Below are 20,478 nucleotides of genomic sequence, written 5' to 3' on the forward strand. Positions count from 1 at the left end.
CCAAGACGCTTAAAGTGTCAAAAGTTAAAGAGCTACAAGGTCAATATTTACGAAGGTGATTAGGGAGGAAAGAAATTCATAGTTTAACTTATGGAGGTTGAAACTATTGGCGTTCTTGGATTATCCACGTTACCCTTATTTTGCTGATTACCCTTCAACTATTCCCAGTTTGTTCCAAATTGTGGGCAAAATGTCCCCATTTGTTCCCAGTCTGTCCCAGTTCTTGGACAGCTGTATTATTTTTCAGTATACTCCTCAGGATAACACCGAATATGCTATGAAGCCAAAGCACTTCAAAATTTAACTGGCTTAAATCCTTTCACCAGGAAGACCAACTGAAAAGCATTAGCTGTTGGGGTGGGTAGAGTAGAGGGAGGATGAAACAAAGATTTGCCATATGAAATAACAATTCAAGATTGAGGTCTGCAGTGTGCTCGGTGTCCCGCGGATCTGTCTCTTGCTTCAACAGCGTTTGGATGGAACAGACCCCTGGGGCTCCCCTTCTTCCAGCCTCCGACTACCCTCCAGCCTCTTTTCCAGTCGCAGCCTTCGGACCAACTTCTCAACCATCCTCTACCTCCGGTGGGACCCACCAATACCGTTTTTTTGAGCTCAGCTCCTTATTGCCGATGAAGCATGAGCTCCCACATTCGTCAGAATTATTCTACCAAAGTGGAGGCTGCCGTCAACCGCCTGGTCAACTTGTACCTACGGGCCTCTTACACCTACCTCTCTCTGGGCTTCTATTTCAACCACGATGATGTGGCTCTGGAGGGCGTATGCCACTTCTTCTGCGAGTTGGCGGAGGAGAAGCGCGAATGTGCCAAGTGTCTCTTGAAGATGCAAAACCAGCATGGTGACCACGCCCTCTTCCAGGACTTGCAGAAGCCGTCCCAAGATGAGTGGGGTACAACCCTGGATGCCATGAAAGCCGCCATTGTCCTGGAGAAGAGCCTGAACCAGGCCCTTTTGGATCTGCATGCCCTGGGTTCTGCCCACGCAGACCCCCATCTCTGTGACTTCTTGGAGAGCCACTTCCTAGACGAGGAGGTGAAACTCATCAAGAAGATGGGCGACAATCTCACCAACATCCAGAGGCTCGTTGGCCCCCAAGCTGGGCTGGGCGAGTGTCTCTTTGAAAGGCTCAACCTCAAGCATGACTAGGAGCCTCCAGAGTCCAGCGGCCTTTGAGGGGGCCCCTCTGGCATCCCCCTGGTGTCGGAGTTTCTGCCTGAGCCCATCTCCCTGCAGCCACGAGAGAGAGCTTTTTAACTACCCTGGAGCCCTTTGCCCACGCCGTGGACCAAATGGAAACAATAAAGCTTTTTGCAAAAAAAAAAAAAAAAAAAAAGATTGAGGTCAAAGGGAAGCAAAAGAGTTTTAGGTTCAGCACAAACTGGTATTTTGGAGTATCGTACAAAGAATGTCACATTACATACAATATTTATCAGATATTTTCCCCAGGTTATGTCCAATTTTAAACTCCACAATTAAAGAAGCAGCTACATTTGCCAATACAACATATATGCACTTGGGTGTACATTGAGTTGGGAAGGAAGTGCCACTAATTTTATTGTGTGCTCTATGACCCGAACGGAAAAATATGTCCTACCATTTTGGAAACACTGGATCGCAACTCAGCTATTTGAGAGAAATTAAATAATACAATGTGTCCTCTGAGGCCAAAATGGTTAGAAAATCATTTGAGACTGGGCTACCACATTCTTGCTCAAGTGCTGAGCTCGTTCTTTCATGAACAAAGTTAAAGAAAGATGAGTTTAGAAAAGATTGTTTGTGGCAAAGTTTGGTTCATTTCAAAGCGAATTAAACTGGTCTTACCCAAACTTCTGAAGGCTGATAACAATAATTTCATTCTCAGATTTTAATTTTGTTAAAAGAGCTTTAAAAATCCTGGGAATCCAGTTTTAAGCATTTAGAAAAAAGACTATGTTTTCTGACCTTTTAGGAAAAATTAAGCTATAATTTTCATACTTGTTGATATGACCTAAAAACAAATGGTTAATTAGTTAATTTCATTATGTACTTTCTATAGATAATATTCTACATACAGTCATGAACTGCATAACAACATTTGAGTCAACAATGGACTGAATGTATGATGGTGGTCCCATAAAATTAGTACCATATGGCCTTAGGTGTGTAGTAGGCTATACCATCTAGGTTTGTCTAAGTACTGTAGGAGAGGAAGACATTTCCCTCCATGCTTCTAGGTTCTTCTGAGTGGTCTAAGAATTAAATTGATATCAGACAGATTAACAGCAGAAAAACAAACAGAAGTTTAATAAGATGTATACATGGGCGAAACCCAAGAAAACTGAGTAATTCAGTTTGGCTGAAGCTCTCACCTTAAATGCCATCCTCAGCTAAAGACAGAAGATGTTGGGAGTGGGGAGAGTCAGGCTTCAAAGAGAAGGACAGCAATTCACAGGCAGGTGGAAAGGAGCAAATGTTTGGGAAACAAGTGTTTGGCAGCACAGAAACAGAAGAGCAGGGGAGGACAACAAACAGGCTTCTCCAGGTTCCTCCCTGTCTATCACCTGGTTCATATTACGCTAAGGTGAGAGCTCACTTCCTGAGACAGGTTTTTTAATCTGAATTCTTTTAGGCATTAACGGTGAAAGTAACAAGAAGAACCTTCTGAGTCTTTTGCTTCTTAAAAATAATCAGTCTAAAATAATCCTCATGTTAAAGAGAGACATTTTGGGGTGGCAAATCTTATTCCTCTTCAGTACATTCTATGATGTTCACACAACGATGAAACCACCTAATGACAAATTTCTCAGAACGTATACCTGTTGTTAAGTGATGCTTGATTGTAGTAGTGTTTTATTACAACCAAGTGAAATCTACTCATGTGTGCTCCTAGTTACATAAATTAGACATCTATTTTATTTTCTAGGAAGGTCTGGAGAACACAGTTGTGAGGTCTCATGCGTATTCCACAGTCCTTTCTACCAGGTGCATATTTATGTCCAAACACTGTTTTTCGGTCCTCAGTGCAGGCACCATTTGCAGAGCCAGTTTAGTTCTGCATCATAGATACATGTGCCTGATGCTGGTGCTCACTTAGGGAGCCATCCTCTTCCCCATCATTCTATGTTAAATTAGTCATCTCTTTCCTACTGTGTTTTCCTGCATTTTAAATTTCTTTCAGTTATTACAATTTATTATTTTGAATATACTTAATGTTGGGAAATCTTTCTCCTATGAACATATAAGTGTTTTGAAAACAACCAAAAGTCAATCAGAGCTGAATCTGATAAAATATTTGGTAACTGTTTTAGTCAAAAACAAAGTATATTACAAGGTAGTAAAAAAAATTGTGTGATTCTGCGGTAATTCCAAAAGAGGAATTTTTTAATATTTTGAGCAACTTACAGCATCATTGGAATAGGGTAGATTAGGTGTGCATACTGGGAAAGATGAATGAGAGGATATGGGGTGGATGGGTGGATGGATGGATGGATGAGTGGGTGAGTGAGTGGATGGATGGATGGATGGATGGATGGATAGGGGATTGGGTGGATGGCTAAGTGGATGCGTGTGTGGACAGATGGACAGACAGACTGTATGTCTCATTTGTTTGTTTCTTTGCTTGTTTTTAAGAAAACTTCCCAACTCAGAATGAACTATCAAGTCCTGGGTTGCCTTTCCTTATCTTTGGATAATGTCTTTCACAGATTATGAAGCCCACACTTGGGTTATATTCACTTACACACTTGCCTCAAGTTTCTTCTTTGCTAAGAAACTTCCTACCTTGGAGTGAACTTATTTGACTTTCCCCAAAGAGTGCCCTATCTCTTTTCTTGTCCTCTGTTTTAGTAGATCACAATTCTTCCATGTTTATCTCAGAATAATTCTTATACAAATATTAAAATAGGATAAGAATGACAGAATTGTGTATCCATGTCCATTCAGGGATTACAATAGCTCATTATAGAGCCACCAAAAAAGGTTCATTTACACCCCTCTTTAAGACCAAAAATTCATTTATCACTCAGGGATGAATTGTGCCAGAAGCAATGAGTTTCTCTTTCAATCTGTTAATCCTTATATTTTCTCTCTGCAATAAATCACTCCATATCAGACGATATTTTGCGGTTTTTAATTATCATTCTATCAATTGATCCGTGGAAACTTTTATTGAGGAATAATGTTCAAAAGGTAAAGCTTTTTTAAATTTTCCTTCTAAGTGGGGCAGGTCATCACCAAACTGCCTTTGCCAGATGCTTAAGAATATTTAAAATTAAGCAAATTAATAAGCACATGGGTTTTCTTGATGTCCCATTAAACAGAGTCCTATTTAACATTTTTTGAGCCTCTATAACTTACCAGACTCAAAGATTTATAAGATCTGCTCTCAAAAAACTATAAAATGGTGGCCAGCCCTATGGCCGAGTGATTAAGTTCGTGCACTGTGCCTCAGCGGCCCAGGGGGTCACTGGTTGTGATCCTGGGCACAGACATGGCACCGCTCATCAGGCCATGCTGAGGCGGCATCCAATATGCCACAACTAGAAGGATCCACAACTGAAATACACAACTAAGTACTGGGGAGCTTTGGGGAGAAGAAGGAAAAATAAGAATAAATTTTTAAAAGACTTAAAAAAAACCCTCATAAAATGATAGAGGGAGACATGTTTAAAAAAAAAAGAATTGTGATACAATGAAGTAAATTTTGTAATAGAAACTTTTACATATAGAAGTGACTAGAATGGAAAGTGGGAGATCAGTCAGTTCCCAAAGGTATTAATGATTTAGCCAAATCTTGAAGAAAACAGAAATCTACTAGATTTGGGCCAAGATAGAAGGAAACCAATGGTGTCAAGACTCAAAGGTGTAAGAAAGCAGGATGTGGAAGCAGTGAGTGTCTCAGGGAGGTAAGGTGAAGGGAGGGGATGGGGAAATGAACTTCTGCGTCTGTCCATTGTGGGAAAACTGGGATCAGACTCACCCTGCAAACATACACAACTGGAAACTGGAGATAATATATGAAACAATGACTTTCAACAAATGGAAAACAAGCAGCACAGGGCTGCGATCCCTCAGAAAGAGGCTGCAAACTAAGTGAACACTGTCATTGCCCCAGCTTTCTGCCTGGGGACACTTCCCAGCTACAGTGCTGAAGGGGATCCTAAGAAGAGGAGAGAAGTCTTGCTGAGATGAGGAGACAGAGAGTGGAGTCTGGGCAGGCTGAGAAACTGGAACTCATGGCACAGAGCACCATAAGAAGGTTGCTATGCACACACAGTAAACCAGATTCCTATGTGTGGAGCCCCTGGAGGCTCTGGCTGAGTACTAAATCATATGTGCAGAAGATCAGACTCCACAGGTCTGAGCAAAGACTGTCCAGGGATCTGAAAGCCAAACAATTCCTAGAACTCACAGGGGGTTGGGATACATTTGAGTTCCAATGAATCAGAGAGAAAGAGTTCATGGAACATCTAGGCATTCAACTGAGACCTCAGAAGAGTCGCACCAGGGAAGGAAGGCTGACCCAGTCCCAGAAGAAAGGCTAAAAGCTTTTAAAATAGAGATCAAAAGGGTCAAACTGATCCACAAGTAACTCAACTGCCTGCCAGCACAAAGGCCCCACTCTTTAAGACAACAAAATCTAGGCACACACAACATACATTCACAATGTCTAGCATCCAATTTAAAAATTACTAGAAACTACTAAAACACCAAGAAAAAAAACTAACAAAATGGCAATAAATACATATTTATCAATAGCTACTTTAAACGTCAATGGACTAAATGCTCCAATAAAATGCCATAGGGTGGCCAATTGGATAAAAAACAAGACCCATGTATATGCTGCATACAAGAGACACACTTCAGACCTAAAGACACTCACAAACTGAAAGTGAAAGGATGGAAAAAGATATTCCATGCAAATGGTAAAGAAAAGAAAGCGGGGGTAGCAATACCCATATCTGACAAAATAGACTTTAAAACAAAAACTGTAACAAGAGACAAAGATGAGCACTACATAATGATAAAGGGAACAATCCAACAAGAAAACATAACACTTGTAAATATCTATGCACGCAACATAGGAGCACCTAAATATATAAAGCAATTATTAACAGACATGAAAGGAGAAATAGACAGTAACACCATAATAGTAGGGGACTTTAACACTCCACATACAGCAATGGATAGATCATCCAAACAGAAGATCAATACGGAAACATTGGCCTTAAAGGACACATTAGACCAGATGGACTTAGTGGGTATATATAGACCATTCCTTCCAAAAACCAACATTCTTTTCAAACGCACATGGAACATTCTCCAGGATTGATCACACATTAGGACACATAACAAGTTTCAATAAATTTAAGAAGATGGAAATAATACCATGCATCTTTTCTGACCACAAAGGTACGAAACTAGAAATCAACTACAGGAAGAAAACCAGAAAAGCCACAAAAAATGTGGAGGTTAAACAAAATGCTACTGAACAATGATTGGGTCAATGAAGAAATCAAAGGAGAAATCAAAAAGTCCTGGAGACAAATGAAAATGAAAATAAGACATGCCAAAATCTGTGAGATACAGCAAAAGTGGTTCTAAGAGGGAAGTTAATAGCAATTCAGGCCTACCTCAACAAAGAAGGAAAATCCCAAATAGACAATCTAAAAGCACATCTAAAGCTACTGGAAAAAGAACAACAAACAAAGACCAAAATCAGCAGAAGGAAATAATAAAAATCAGAGCAGAAATAAATGAAATAGAGACTTAAAAAACAATAGAAAAAATTAATGAAACAAAGAGCTGGTTCTTTGAAAAGATAAACAAAATTGACAAACCCTTAGCTAGACTCACCAAGAAAAAAAGAGAGAAGGCTCAAATAAATAAAGTCAGAAATGAAAGAGGAGAGATTACAATGGACACCTCAGAAATACAAAAGATAATAAGAGAATACTATGAAAAGCTATACGCCAACAAATTGGATAATCTAGAAGAAATTGATAAATTCTTAGAAACATACAAGCTTCCAAATCTGACCAAAAAGAAGTAGAAAATTTGAATAGACTGATCACCAGTATACTAGGACATCAAAACAGCAATCAAAAATCTCCCAAAAAATAAAAGTTCAGGACCAGATGGATTCCCTGGTGAATTCTACCAAACATTCAAAGAAGACTTAATGCGTTTCCTTTTCAAACTCTTCCAAAAAATTGAAGAGGAGGGGAGACTTCCTAACTCATTCTACAAAGCCAACATTATCCTGATACTGAAACCAGACAAAGACAACACAAAAAAATAAAATTACAGACCAATATCACTGATGAACATCGATGCGAAAATCTTCAACAAAATACTAGCAAATCAAATACAACAATACATTAAAAAGATCACACATCATGATCAAGCAGATTTCATTCCAGGGATGTAGGGATGGTTCAACATCCGCAAATCTATCAAAGTGATACACCACATTAACAAAATGAAGAATAAAAATCACGTGATCATCTCAATAGATGCAGAGAAAGCATTTGACAAGATACAGCATCCATTTATGATAAAAACTCTAAATTAAATGGGTACAGAAGGAAAGTACCTCAACATAAATGAAGGTCATATCTGATAAACCCACAGCTAATATCATACTCAATGGAGAAAAACTGAAAGCTATCCCTCTAAGAACAGGAACCAGACAAGGATGCCCACTGTCACCACTCTTATTTAACATAGCATTGGAAGTCCTAGCCAGAGCAATCAGGCAAGAAAAAGAAATAAAAGGGATCCACATTGGAAAAGATGAAGTGAAACTGTCACTCTTTGCAGATGACATGATTTTATATCTAGAAAACTCTAAAGTATCCACTAAAAAACTTTCAGAAACAATAAAGGAATACAGTCAAGTCGCAGGATACAAAATCAAGGTACAAAAATCGGTTGCATTTCTATACACTAACAACGAAGTAGCAGAAAGAGAAATTAAGAATACAATCCCAGTTACAATTGCAACAGAAAGAATAAAATGCCTAGGAATAAACTTAACCAAAGAGGTGAAAGATCTGCACACCAAAAACTATAAAACATTGTTGAAAGAAATTGAAGACACAAAGAAATGGAAAGATATTCCATGCTCTTGGATTGGAAGAATTAACATCGTTAAAATGTCCATACTTCCTAAAGCAATCTATAGATTCAACGCGATCCCTATCAAGGTTCCAACAACATTTTTCACAGAAATAGAACAAAGAATCCTAAAATTTATATGGAACAACAAAAGACCCTGAATAACCAAAGGATTCCTGAGAAAAAAGAACAAAGCTGGAGGTATCACACTCCCTGATTTCAAAATATACTACAAAGCCATAGTAACCAAAACAGCATGGTACTTGCACAAAAATAGACACACAGATCAATGGAACAGAATCGAGAGCCCAGAAATAAACCCACACATTTATGGACAACTAATATTCAACAAGGGAGCCAAGAGCATATGATGGAGAAAGGAAAGTCTCTTCAATAAATGGTGTTGGGAAAACTGGACAGCCACATGCAAAAGAATGAAAGTAGACCATTCCCTTACACCATGCACAAAAATCAACTCAAAGTGGATTAAAGACTTGGATGTAAGACCCGAAACCATGAAACTTCTAGAAGAAAACATAGGCAGTATGCTCTTTGACATCCGTCTTAGCAGCATATTTTCAAGTCCCATGTCTGACTGGGCAAGGGAAACAAAAGAAAAAATGAACAAATGGGACTACATCAAACTAAAAAGCTTCTGCACAGCAAAGGAAACCATCAACAAAAAGAAAAGACAACCTAACAATTGGGAGAAGATATTTGCAAACCTTATATCAGATAAGGGGTTAATATCCAAAATATACAAAGAACTCGTACAGCTCAACAACAAAAAAACCAACAACCCAATTAAAAAATGGGCAAAAGATCTGAACAGAGATTTCTTCAAAGAAGATATACGGTACGGATGGCCAACAGGCATATGAAAAGATGCTCAACATCATTAGCTATCAGGGAAATATCAGGAAATTTGCATTTCAAATCAAAACTACAATGAGGTATCACCTCACTCTGGTCAGAATGGCTATAATTAACAAGACAGGAAACAACAAATGTTGGCAAGGATGTGGAGAGATGGGAACCCTTGTACACTGCTGGTGGGAGTGCAAACTGGTGCAGCAACTATGGAAAGCAGTATGGAGTATCCTCAGAAAATTAAGGATAGATCTACCATATGATCCAGCTATTCCACTGCTGGGTATTTATCCTAAGAACTTGATAACGCAAAGGCATAAAGATACCTGCACCCCTATGTTCATTGCAGCATTATTCACAATAGCCAAGACTTGGGAGCAACCTAGGTGCCCATCAAGGAACGAATGGATAAAGAAGATTTGGTATTTATACACAATGCAATACTACTCAGCCATAAGAAATGATGAAATCTGGCCATTTGTGACAACATGGATGGACCTTGAGGGTATTATGCTGAGTGAAATAAGTCAGAGAGAGAAAGTCAAATACCATGTGATCTCACTCATAAGTAGAAGATAAAAACAACGGCAAACAAACACGGAGCAATGGAGAATGGATTGGTGGTTACCATAGGAGAAGAGAGGGGAGGGCAAAAGGGGTGATTAGGCTCACATGTGAGGGAATGGACTATAATTAGTTTTTGCGTGGTGAACATGATATAATCTAGACAGAATTCGAAATAAATTATGATGTACATCTGAAAGCTATATAATGTTATAATCCAATGTTACTGCAATTAAAAAAAATAAAATTAAATTTGAAAAAATAAAAAATAACATAAAAATAAATTTTAAAAATAATTTTTAAAAAATTACTAGATATGCCAAGAAATAGGAAAATGTTACCCCAAATAGGAGAAAACTCATTTGATAGATCAAGAAAGGAAGGAAATTATGGAATTCACATAAAAGTATGTTACAATGGCTGTTATAAATATGCCCTGGGGCTGGGCCCGAGGCCAAGTGGTTAAGTTCATATGCTCTGCCTCGGTGGCCCAGGGTTTCAACTGTTGGGATCCTGGGCGCAGACATGGCACCGCTCATCAAGCCATGTTGAGGCGGCGTCCCACATGCCATACTTAGAAGGACCCACAACTAAAATATACAACTATATACTTAGGGGATTGGGGAGAAAAAGGAAAAAAAGAAGAAGATTGGCAATAGTTGTTAGCTCTGATGCCAATCTTTTAAAAATAAATAAATAAATAAATATGCCCAATATGCTCAAGGATATAAAGAAAAACAATTCTAATGAGCAAAATGGAAGATTAAAAAAACTGAATGGAACTTCTGCAGATAAACATACAATTTCTGAAATGAAATTTTTTTTAGATTTTATGTTTTTTTAATTTCCAGTTTTATTGAGATATAATTGACATACATCACTGTATAAGTTTAAGGTGTACAGCATAACGGTTTGACTTACATATATTGTGAAATGATTACCACAATAAGTTCAGTTAGCACTCATCATCTCATACAGATACAACAAAAGAAAAAAGAAAAAAAAACAAAACAGTTTCCTTGTGATGAGAACTCTTAGGATCTACTGTCTTAACAGCTCTCCTGTGTATCATACAGCAGTGTTAGCTGTGTCATCACGTTGTACACTACGTCCCTAGTACTTATTTATCTCATAACTGGAAGTTTGTACCTTTTGACCATCTTCCTCCAATCCACCCCCTGCCCCAGCCCCTGCTTCTGTTAACCACAAATCTGATCTCTTTTTCTATGAGTCAGCTGTTTTTGTTTTTTTCAGATTCCACATATAAGTGAGATCATACAGTATTTGTCTTTCTCTATCTGGCTTATGAATTGAAAATTTCACTTGACACTTCAGAAGAAAGGACCAGGGACTGTGATGACATGGCAGCAGAAACTATCCAAACTAAAATAGAGAATAAGGAATGTTTTTAGGGCCGCCTGGTGGCACAGTGGTTAAGTTCACATGTTCTGTTCGGCAGCCCAGGGTTCACCAGTTGAGATCCCACGTGCAGACATGGCACCGCTTGGCAAGCCATGCTGTGGCAGGCATCCCACATATAAAGTAGGGGAAGATGGGCATGGATGTTAGCTCAGGGCCAGCTTTCTCAGCAAAAAGAGGAGGATTGGTGGCAGATGTTAGCTCAGGGCTAATATTCCTTAAAAAAAAAAAAAGTTTTTAAATGAACAGAGCTTCAGTGACTTGTGGCACAATATCAACTGGTCTATCACATATGTGATTGGAGTCCGAGAAGGAGAGGAGCAAGAAGGGGCCAGGAAAAATATTTAAATAAATAATGGGTAGAAATTTTCCAAATTTGATAAAAATTATAAATCTACAGATCCAAGAAGTCCAATGAATACCAAGCATAATAAACACACACAAAAAAACTACACCAAGTCACCTCATAATTATACTGGGAAAAGCAATGGTAAAGAGAAAATCTTATAAACAGCCATAGAAAAAGAATACATTACATGCCAAGCAACAAGGGTAATAATAGCGCAGATCTCTTACGAGAAACTATGCAAGCACAATGGATTGACATCTTTAAACTGCTTCAATCTGTCAACCTAGAAAAAGATCCCTCAAAAATGAAGGCAAAATAAGACGTATTCAGCAAACAAAAGCTGAGACCATTCATCATCATCAGATCTACATTACAAGAAACATTAAAAGATGTTCTTCAGGCAGAAGGAAATGATACCAAATACAAATTTTGATCTTCACAATGAATGAAGAGCATCAGAAATGGTAAATATAAAAGATTTTAAAAAAATCATTTCAAAATTTCTTCAAAAGAAAATTGACAGCTTAAAGCAAAAATAATAATGTATTGCGGGGTTTATTATATATGTAAAAGGAAAATATGACCAAAATAATACAAAGGATGGAGGAGGGGAAATGGAAGCATATTGGTGTAAAGATCTTATAGTAAATAAGAAGTGGTATAATGTTATTTGAAAGCAGACTGTGGTAAGTTAAAGATGCATATTATAAACCCTAGAACAAGGAGAAAGAGAGAGAGAAGGATACAAGCCAATACTTGAGATAATGGAAAACTAAAGTATACTCAGCTAATTCAAAAGGAGGCAGGAAAATGGGAAAGAAAGACAATACGACAAATAGAAAACAAATAGCAAGATTGTAGATTTGAACACAACCACATGATCATTACACAAGAAGTAAAAGACCTAAACACTCCCATCAAAAGGCAGAGTTGTCAGGCTGAATGAAAAAGCCACATCTAACTCTATGCTGCCTATAAGAACAGAGAATCCCACTTTAAGAATAAAGACAGGTTAAAAGTAAAAGGATGGAAGAAGATACATCATGCAGACAGCAATCTACGAAATCTGCAGTGGCTTTATTGATATCAGACAAAGAAGACTTCAGAACAAGGAATATTACCAAGGACAAAGAAAGGAAAACAGGTGTCCAGGGTCCTGGAGCCAGGTGTTAGGTGATTGTAGCAGAGCTGGGTGATAGACAGAATCAGAATCCTCTGGAAGGCTTAAAACACAGATTGCTGGGCCCCACACCCAGAGTTTCCGATTCAGGGCTGAGGTGGGACCTGAGAACGTGCATTTCTAGTTTCAGGGGCTGCTGATGGTGCTGGTCTTGGGATCCACTCAGGAACCACTGGCTTAGACTTGCCCTCTTTCTTCGCTTTAAAATAGACATAATCTTACCTTAAGGGATAGTGTAATAAATTAGGTAAAATAAGGAAATGAGGTACCTGGAAATGTAGACATTGGTTTCCCTTACAATAGATTAATTGGAATTGATTGAGATGGCAGTTGGGATAACAGAAAGCTAAGGATTCTGCCCTAGCCATCCAATTGGCGGGGGCGGGGTGGGGGGTGGGGGGTCATCGAGTCAGGAAATACAGGAGAAATCGATTTTGAGGTGGAAATAATGAGCCCAATTTTGGATTTATCGAATTTTAAATGCAGTACCCACACATCTTCTCTTTTTTCAAAAAAGGTCAGTGCTGTGGATATTTGCTGGCTTAGTCATTTTACCATAGTTTAATTCTGTGCCTTCAATGGGCACTTCTAAGCTGTGAAAAAATCTACGTGAGATGTTAGCTGGCCCCAGCTGGGCCCTTCTGAACTCTGTATTTGCATCCTATCAAACACTCGGAGTTGGGACGGCGCGCATATGTCTGAGGCAAATGTCAAGTCAATGGGGATCAGACATCTAAGAAACAAGTGATCCTTATGTCATTTACGGCAAGGTATGGCTGCTGATGGTGGGTGAGGACGGCGAATGTATTTCCTAATTGTCAGCCATGATTTTATGTTGTTTTTATAAGGGAATTAATATAGGCCTCCTTTTCCTACCAATCTTTCTAACCCTGCTTGAAATGTTTTTGTGGCTTCTCTATTCCAAAGCTTTTGTATTCTTTTACCAGGAGTTGGAAAATGGAAGGCGCTTAAGCTGTTTTTCCCTAAAGGAAGAGGGCTGTAATAATTAAGAGGTTTGAAATATCTCTATCGCAAAACGCTCACAGTTCAAAAACAATGAGTCGCCGAGGATTTCCCCGAGGAACGGTTTCTGCTCTCCACGAACACTGGGAATTTGTTCCCGCCTTCCTGGTCGCTGCCCGGACCGAGGCAGCTGGCCGCCCGGTCTCAGTCCCGAGCGTTGGGCGTGCTCGGCAGTCCCTTCATTTCCCGTTACTTAGCAACGTCAGCGTTAACCTCCGCCGGGTAAGCGGAGACAATGCCCCGGGAATTTTCACAGGTATTAAGCATTTCGCCCCTCACGGCCCTCCTTGGGGGGAATCCTTTTATTCTTGGAGATGGAAGGGAACCGGCCGCGCCCAGCCTGGCTTGTCCCTGGAGCCAACCCCCAGGCAAGGAGGAGGACTCCGGAGGCTCCTGCCCCTGACTCCAGAAGGGACCGCGGTCCGGGACCCCCTCCACTCCCCGACCTCCCCTCCCCCAGCCCCCGGGCGACGCGCGCTTCTGGAGGGGCGCTGGGCTGGGCGGGGACGCGTCACCGGGCGGGGGGCGCGGGGCCGAGCGGGGAGCGCGCGGAGCTGGGCGCGGGGGCGGGGGCGGGGGCAGGGGGCGCAGGGCGGGCGCGGGGCTCTGGCGCGGGAGCCCCGGTGACGCACCAGTGACGTCGGCGGCGGCGGGCGGGATTTCCCGGCCCCTCCCGGGCGCCAGACTAGACCCTGGTGCGGAGTGGGCGCGACCAACGTGGGCGGGAGAAAGCGGGGCCGGGGGGCGCGCGCTCGGCGCCCTCCGGGCATGGACGTCCTCCTGCAGCCCGGCACGGGGGGCTGAGCGGGCAGAGTACTTGGCGTCCGCTGACTCCGCTCTCAAACTGGGCACCGGCTCGGCCACCTGCGCCCCCTCGGCCTCGCGTCGTCTGTCCTCTGCCCGGGCGGGGAGGCGCGGGGCGGGGCGGGGCTGGTGACGCGGCCCGGAGACCCCGGGGCGGCGCGGGGCGCGAGGCGCGCGTTTGCACCGCGAACCCATCAGCGGCGAGGCGCGCGGGAGCTGGGGCGCTGAGCCGGAGCCCCCCCGCCCGCCAGCCCCGCGCCCGGATGAGGAGCGATGCCGCTCGATCTGGCCGCCCCCCGCGTGCGCCGCGCCGGAGACAAAGCCCGCGCCTGAGCGGCTCCCTCGGCCCGCGTCCCCGCTCCGGTAAGTGGGCGCCCGCCGGGGAAGGAATTGGCACGGCCCTTGCTCCAGCGAGCTTGGGGCGAGCCGGAAACAAAGGCGGGACTCGGGCGGGAAAGTCTCTGGAACTGGAGAGACGATTCTGGTGCCCGTGTCGTCCTGCAGCTGTCAGTGCAGGCGCGCGAAGCGGGGACTGTGATCACCCCGGGCGCCCGCACAGGTGGGCGTCGGCGCCCGGCGCTGGCAGGTGCGGGGCTCCTCGAACCCAGGACCTTCCGCCGAGCCCTGGGGAACCCAGCGCAGGTTTGGACAGACTCGGAACGCTTGGGGGGTCTCGGGGGTCGGGGTAGCCCGATCTCTGCAGCTTGAGGCGGGAGAGGCTCCTGGGGACCCCTTTCCCATATGTAGGTCACGGAGCGTTCGCTGTTCTCTCGGCAGCGACGTCCCCCGTTGAAGAGGACCGTAATGGAAGGGATGGAGTGGCCAGGTGGTCATTTTATTTGGAGACATGTTTTTGGCGAGTGCCTGAAGAAGCCCTCTTGATTCCCCAACACCCCGGGACGCCTGCCTCGAGAGCAGTCCGGTGGCGATAGTCCACGACAAGGCGAGGGCTTGTCCCCCCGCACCCCGCCCCTTATGGCGTCTGTCCCCGAGGCTGGTGCTGAAATGGGCTGCACTCGCGGCGTGCGCACCCAACGGCGTTGGGGGAGCTTCGGTTTAATTTTTTAGTTGCCCTACAAATAATAACTGGAGGGTGAGGTAGGGGGGCAGAGGTGTGGCTGGAGAAGACTTCTTAATATGGGAGGATTTACTTATTTTTGTGTGGCTTGGGCTAGGGTGTTAGGAAATCCAAAAATGTTAAAGTTTGATCGAGTGAGAAAGTGCATCGTGGACACCAGATCTCCCACCGTCTTCCCAGCTCTCCACCGCTGTCGGTTCTCTTCTCTTTCTGTTGTCTCCCAGGACTGTAAAAGGCTGGCACAGGGCCGGCCATTTGGGTGAGAGCAAAAGGCCTCCTGGGCAGCACTGGTGTTCCCCGTTAAAACGTGTCATCCCTATCATCTGCTCCTGAGTCTTCACTGTGATGCGTCCTTCTCACAGTGGGACAGGAAAATTCAGTGGCAGATGCCTCAAAGCGGCAGCGAGGGAACCTGGGCTCTGTGGCTGGCTTCTTGATTCTTTGGGGAAATCCTTTTCGTGATTTTTGCATGCTGCGGGGGAAGGGAGGCACGCTGCCATCTGATCTGGCCCTGTTCCCTGCAGGAGGCTACTGTGGGAACACCCGAGGTGATAAATGGAAAGCCTTTTTCAGTCCTGAGAAGCAAGACACTATACATGTAAATTATGAATTATTTTTGAGGTGTGGGGTTGGCTCAATTATCAGTCATGATAAGAGATGGATATAGCATATAATAAATAGCAGGTGTTAATGTAAAGGCAAGGTTTATTGTGATGCTTTGCTAATTAATGAGTAGCCTCACCATGGGGTTATTAGGCTGAAATCACTATTTAGGACAATGGGCTTCCTGTTTGCTCCTCCACCCACACATGGCTCCAATCCTCAGCCTCCTTAAAATAAAGCTGCCCAAAGGAAGCCTGTGGAAGATGTCTGGCCAGCTGAGAAACAGCACAGCAAAAGGGTCATTCCCAGTAGTCCCATGATTGCCTAGGCAATTTCCTTTAATGTTTCTCATGCAAATTGATGGTAGAGAAACCAGGAAAAAGCTTTTCCTGTATTCGTTTTACAGTTTTTAAAGCCAAAATGACAGTCCCCAACGTCCCCAAATCTCAGTACATTCTTCGACATGGTGGAACATCAGGTGGGACTCGGGCGCTGTCATCCCCCTGGTCCCTGGGGAAGCAAGTGCCTGGTGGCCGTCTCAGGAGGACGGGGTGGTGCTTTAGGAGTGATGGTGTATAATGCCACACACACGCACACACACACACACACATGCATACCACACAACTACTGCTTACTGAGGAAGGCAGCCAGATGGCTGAGAAAAGGCTGAAGTCTCCAACACAGATCCTTGCCATTTATTTATAGCCGGGTCTCACATTTTTCTTACCTCGTCTCATTGCTGTTCTACTTGAAGACGGGAGAATGTCTAATAATGCAATGATGTCAGTAGATTACCCTTTTTCTTCATGGCATTTTGAAACCATGTTTTTAAGATGTTACCTGGTTTGCTCTCAGAATACCTTTATGAGCACATACTATTATCTACTCTTGCAGGTTTTCCTTTTTTTATTTGGTGTTTTTATTCACTCCAGATGTCCTCAGGCATAAAGAGACTTATTATTCAGGTAGAGATTATTTATTCAGTTTTCTTAAACCAGAAACTGAAATTTAACTTAATGCGCAAGAAATACTACAAAAATATCCTTTCAACAGTAGCCAGCAAGGGTATTTTAACTGAAAATCAGAGAAGCTAAATGAATATCAGAAAAGAAAACATGGAGATCAGTTATAGAAATTAGCATAATCCTACTGAAAATTTTTAACTAGCTGGTTAAAAGCATATGAAGAATAAACCAAATATCTTAAGTAAATGATCAGAAGTGAAAACAAATGCCAATGAAATTTCCATTAAGGGAAGGAAGTAGAGACAAGAAGTACTGTGGAAAGGAAAAGTGAGGGCAGAGAAAACAATGGGTGCTTAAAGAGGGATCAGTTCAGGAAGCTAGCTGGAGCATTCAGATCACTTTAATTGTCATGGAGCTTTTGTTAGGTCAAAGGGCAGCTGGGGTGCAGTCAGTTTTCCTATGGTACTCGGCAGACAAAATGGCAGATCTTGTGCAGATGGGGGAGTTGGGGTGTGTTGAAGATACGGTGCTTGTGGAATTGGCCCTGGGTGTCCAAGGAGAAGTGAGGACGTCTGTGTGGCTGTGGAGAAGCTTTTCCTCCCTCAAGCCCTAAGGTTCCTGGCTATCTTTGAGCAGGTCACCAAGGCCCAGCTTGAGAGGACCAGATGGGAGGGAGCCCAGGTTAGCTGGCATCTTGGAGGGGGGTTGGGGAGAACGCTTGGCTTGGGCTGGATGCATTCTGTGGATGATCTCCTTTAACTCTCACACCATACCTGCCAGGCTTCTCCTTAGCAAAAAGCAATGGTGACTGCTAGTGTCCTTTCTGTCCAGGAGTGTTTGGTGGGTGGTAGTGACTTTTTTAGCTAACCAAGGAAAAGCATATACAAATCGGAAGTGAGAGCGATGGAGACGTGTGGAAGAGAAGAAATGGTCAAGTGTATGGAGACACCCCCCCCCCAACCCGGACCAGGGAGTGTGCATGCGCTCCTTTCCCAAAGGAGAGGATTTCTTCCTAGATTTCTCAAACCATTTTCTCTGGGTGACTGGGTTGGCACTCTCTAGTGGGACATGTGCTGTGAGACTGAGGAAGAAAAAAGAAGAGAGAGAAGAAATGCTTTAAGCATCCCTCTGGGGCCCAAGTCGTCCCCACCTCCCCGCCCCGCCCCCGCCAAGGAACACTTGCACAGCCCGGAGCAACAGCCCTGGATCGCTAACTGGCACTAACTGTGCTTTTCTCCTTGGTCCCTGCGCTTCCTCCTGGCGCTCAGTTCTCGTTGACAGCTGTGGGGCCTTCTCTTCCATCCCCTCCCCACGGTCACCACCAAAGGAACAGGGGCAGGGCGATAACAATAGGATGTAGGGAAACATTTGTAATTGTTTTAAAAATTCTTCTTAGAACACCTCTACAACTACAGCAAAAGGTGTTAAGCTGAAAAATAAATGTGCTCCCATAGTCGCCAGCCGAATTCAACTGTATTTACTTCTTCCTGTGTTTCATCACACAAATATATGAAATGAAGAGATTTTTACCCAAACTGTGCAAGTATGAAGGTCCAAGTAGGAGAAATGGAATTAGAGAGCAAGGGAACATTGAGGGGGGTAGAAAGCAGAGCAGCGTCCGGAGACTGCTGAAGGCAGTGTGTTGTGAGCGGGTTATTCTCCCTGACGGCCAGCAAGCTCGGTGGCCCAGGTTCTAGACACAGCTGGAGAGGCAGAGACAGGGATGGCGGATGGTGGGGGGTGGTGCCAGGACTCTGTCTTCTTGGGGGTCAGGCTTTTGGAGGCATAGGGCACAGCAGTTTGGCAGCAGTAAGGGCTGGGGCAGCCTGATTTTCTGACTGCCCACTGCACACTCCCCATACAGCAAGGTCTGCCTCCCAGCTCAAGCAACAGAACCCACTTTTTTTTTTTTTATTGGGTGTACAACGTACTGGTTCAATATTTGTATATATTGTGAAATGATCACCACAGTAATTCTAGTTAACATCATTCACCATAGTTATAACAATTTTTTTCTTGTGATGAGAAATTTTAAGATCTATTCTCTTAGCAAATTTCAAATGTGCAATACGGTATTATTAACTATAGTCACTATACTGTACATTACATCCCAAGTACTTGTTTATTTTATAACTGGAAGTTTGTACCTGTTTTTTGGTGAGGAAAATTGGCACTCAGCTAACATGTGTTTCCAGTCTTCCTCTTCTTGCTTGAGGAAGATTGTCCCTGAGCTAACATCTGTGCCCATCTTCCTCTATTCTGCATGTGGGACGCTGCCACAGCATGGTTTGATGAACAGTGTGCAGGTCAGCACCTAGGATCTAAACCCCGAACCTTGGGCCACCAAAGCAGAGCACGCAAACTTAACCACTACACCACTGGGCTGGCCCCAGAAGTTTGTACCTTTTAACCACCTTCACCCATTTTGCTCACCCTCCACCCTCTGCCTCTGGCAACCTCCCATCTGTTCTCTGTATCTAGGAATTTGTGTTTTTTGGATTCCACATATAAGTGAGATCATATGGTATTTGTCTCTCTCTGTCTGACTTATTTCACTTAGCATAATGCCCTCAAGGTCCATCCATGTTGTTGCAAATGAGGAGATTTCCTTCTTTTTTATGGCTGAATAATAGTCCACTGTATATACACCACATTTTCTTTATCCTTTCATCCATCGACGGACACTTAGGTTGCTTCCGTGTCTTGGCTATTGACATAATGCTGCAGTGAACATGGGGGTGCAAGTGTTGTTTCCAGATAGTGTTTTCATTTTCTTCAGATAGATACTCAGAAGTGAGATAGCTGGATCATACAGTAGTTCTATTTTTAATTTTTTGAGGAACCTCCATACTGTTTTCCATACTGGCTGCACCAGTTTACATTCCCACCAACAGTGCACAAGGCTCCCTTTTGCCACATCCTCGCCAACATGTGTTATCTCTTGTCTTTTGATAGTAGCCATTCTAGCAGGTGTGAGGTGATAGCTCCTTGTGGGTTTGATTTCCATCTCCCTGATGATGAGTGACGTTGATCACTTTATCATGCACCTGTTGGTCATCTTTATGTCTCCTTTGGAAAAATGTCTGTTCAGATCTTCTATGCATTTTTTAATCTGATCATTTTTTAGCTATTGAGTTGTTTGAGTTCTTTATATATTTTGGATATTAACCTCTCATCAGATATATGATATACAAGTATTTTCTTCCATTCGGCAGGTTACCTTTTCATTTTGTTGATGGTTTCCTTTTCTGTGTGGAAGGTTTTTAGTTTGCTATAGTCCCACTTGTTTATTTTTGCTTTTGGAGTCAGAGCCAAGAAATTACCATCAAGACTGATGTCAAGGAGCTTGTTGCCTGTGTCGTCTTCTAGGAGTTTTATGGTTTTAGGCAAGAGCCCACTTTTATATGCTCAGAATCAAAACACTGATACACCATGGAAAGAGCTGTGTTTTCTCTCTCGGTACATGCTATTGGGACATTCTGGCAGCCCAGGACCCTCACAGACTGAG

The 20,478-nt window shown here is 43.1% G+C and overlaps 1 protein-coding gene and 1 pseudogene across 3 annotated transcripts in view; both read left to right on the forward strand.

Moving 5' to 3' along the window:
* Nucleotides 1–636: 636 nt before the first annotated feature.
* On the forward strand, nt 637–1,210 carry LOC106834700 (ferritin light chain pseudogene; annotated as a pseudogene).
* Nucleotides 1,211–13,755: 12,545 nt separating this feature from the next.
* GNG4 (G protein subunit gamma 4) overlaps nt 13,756–20,478 on the forward strand; it is a 69,759-nt gene continuing 63,036 nt past the window's right edge. Inside the window, exon 1 of one of the 3 annotated variants that reach the window (XM_070492261.1) lies at nt 13,756–13,776. The gene's annotated coding sequence lies outside the window, so the exon portion shown is untranslated. Of the gene's footprint in view, nt 13,777–14,476; nt 14,688–14,824; nt 14,967–20,478 lie in introns of those variants that run through there. The other 2 variants (XM_014846549.3, XM_070492271.1) reach the window with 2 other exon arrangements.

The sequence above is a fragment of the Equus asinus genome, chromosome 2 (assembly GCF_041296235.1).
Source record: "Equus asinus isolate D_3611 breed Donkey chromosome 2, EquAss-T2T_v2, whole genome shotgun sequence".
Classification (NCBI taxonomy): Eukaryota; Metazoa; Chordata; class Mammalia; order Perissodactyla; family Equidae; genus Equus; species Equus asinus.